We start from the raw sequence: 2,473 nt of genomic DNA, 5'->3' as shown, positions 1-2,473 counted from the left end.
CCTAAATTTCATGGCTCGGATTCTGAAAGCCCCTACTTACACCTCAAGGACTTTAAGGAAGTGCTTGCAACATTACAAGTAAACAATGGCAATAGGGATGCACTCAAACTTAGGTTATTCTCATTTTCTCTAAAGGATCGGGCCAAAGCATGACTTAACTCTTTAAGACCTCATATCTTCACTATATGGCAAGCCTTAAGTAAAAAGTTTTTGAAAAAAATCTTTCCCGAGCACAAAAGAAATGCACTGACACAGAAAATCATGTCATTCTCCCAAAAGGGGAATGAATTGTTTTTTCAAGCTTGGGAGTGTTTAAAAAACCTTCTACTTACTTGCCCACATCATGGTTATGAACTATGACACTTTATTGATGCGTTCCGAAAGGGGCTCACTATAGATACCTGTCAGTTCATAGAGATGATGTGTGGTGGAACCTTTCTCGACAAAGATCATAATGAGGCTTGGAATTTTCTAGACATATTACTAGAGAATACTCAGACATGCGATGTTTCTATTAAACCGGACTAAACTAGACCCAGTCTTAGAGAGAAAGAGGGGATTTATGTCCTAAGAGAGGAAGATGACCTTAATGCAAAATTCATTACATTGGCTAGAAAGGTCAAAGCCTTGCAAATTAGGAAGGTTGATATGATTAAAGAAAACACCTCCTTAGATAATTTTTGTAGCATTTACGATGGTGTCGATCATGATACAAAGGATTGTCCAACAATCCCAGTTGTACAAGATATCATGCATGAGCATGGGCAGGCAAATGCTATAAACAACTACCAAAGGCTAGTTGTGCAACGAATGAGAAACACATACAATCCAAATTGGTGTAACCATCCTAATCTTAGTTGGAGGAATGGACCACAAATTAATGTGCTCAATGCAGCTCAAAAGCCTCTACAAAACAACTTCTTTGGGGCACCTAGCAATGCATCATATGTGCCCCAACCAAAGTGATCATTTGTTGAAGATGCATTGACCGCATTTATGAGCTCTCAAGCTCAAATGAATCAATCTCTAATCCAATCAAATCAGGAATTAAAGACGGCCGTGGCTAGGATTAAGACTCAACTAAATACTAGGGAAAAAGATACCCTTCCTTCTCAACCTGTGCCAAACCCTATAAATATACATTTCATTGGAGACTTAAATCCAAGCGAGCTACATCATGAACAAGCTAAGGCCATCATTACCTTGAGAAATGGAGAAGAGGTCAATAACAAGATAATGTAACCGGTAGAAATACCGGAGGTTAAGCCACCGTCTCAAGAGAATGATGAAACCAGCTATGGTTCAAGAGTCGCGACAACAAAACGATAAAGAGACTAAGTCACATGAGCCTCCAGTTCTGTTCCCATTTAGACTTCGGAACCCGATTGTCCCTATGAAATATCAAAAGGTGTTGGATGTGCTCCAAAAGGTTACTGTCAATATTTCTCTGCTTGATGTCATTATACAAATTCCATCATATGCTAAATATCTCAAAGACTAGTGCATTGTAAAGAGGAAATTAAATGTGCACAAGAAGGCCATTCTCACTGAGAAAGTGAGTGCTATCATTCAGAAAATAGTTGTACCCAAATACAAAGACCCGGGAAGTCCCACTATTCCTTATATTATTGGAAATTTTCAAATTGAGCATACTTTGCTAGATTTGGGTGCAAATGTCAACTTAGTACCTTATTCGGTTTACAGCATATTGGGTTAGGCGAGCTTAAACCAACCACAATTATATTCCAAATTGTTGACCACTCCATTAAGGTACCAAGGGGAATTTTAGAGGACGTGTTAGTCCAAGTAGAGCAATTCTTTTTTCCCATGAATTTTATTGTACCAGACACTGAACTATGTATAAATGCTAGCGCTTAAGTTCTCATTATTTTAAGCTGTCCATTTGTAGCCACTTCAAATGCAATCATCAATTGTAGGAATGGAATGATGAAGCTGTCTTTTGGTAACATGACCTTCGAGCTAAATATTTTCAATCTATGTAAGTAGCCCATAGATAATAATGAGATCCATGAGTTAAATTTTATGGATTGCTTAATAGAGGAAGAGGAATTGGAACCTAGTCTATCTAAGAAATTGATTAAAGTCTTTGGGGACTTGAAAAATTCTGATTTAGAAAAAATGTTTACTAAAATTTGTGATGATAATGAGAGCACCACCACCTAGGACATTAGTATATACCGATAGAGACCATGCACTCAAATCCTGTCTATTGAGGACTTGCGACTTCTGCCATCACCAACCAATGCTCTAAAGCTTGATCTAAAACCACTACCAAATGAGCTTAAGTGTGTATATCTGGGTGAAAATGAAACTTGTCATGTGGTGATCTCTTTTATTTTTAGACAAGGATCAAGAGATTAAATTATTGAATATTCTAAGGGACCACAAAGGAGCCTTGGGTTGGATCATTTCTAACATTAAAGGTATAAGCCCTTCCACATGCACCCATCGG

At 37.8% G+C, this 2,473-nt stretch overlaps 1 non-coding gene across 1 annotated transcript; it reads right to left on the bottom strand.

Moving 5' to 3' along the window:
* Window positions 1–247: 247 nt before the first annotated feature.
* Window positions 248–350, bottom strand: LOC131238374 (small nucleolar RNA R71). The gene has a single exon (XR_009167777.1). It is a non-coding gene; the product is annotated as a small nucleolar RNA R71 (small nucleolar RNA).
* Between the last annotated feature and the right edge of the window lie 2,123 nt (window positions 351–2,473).

This window comes from Magnolia sinica, chromosome 2 (assembly GCF_029962835.1).
Source record: "Magnolia sinica isolate HGM2019 chromosome 2, MsV1, whole genome shotgun sequence".
NCBI lineage: Eukaryota > Viridiplantae > Streptophyta > Magnoliopsida > Magnoliales > Magnoliaceae > Magnolia > Magnolia sinica.
Note: the sequence above shows the minus strand (reverse complement) of the source record. Positions and strands in the feature narration are given on the sequence as shown.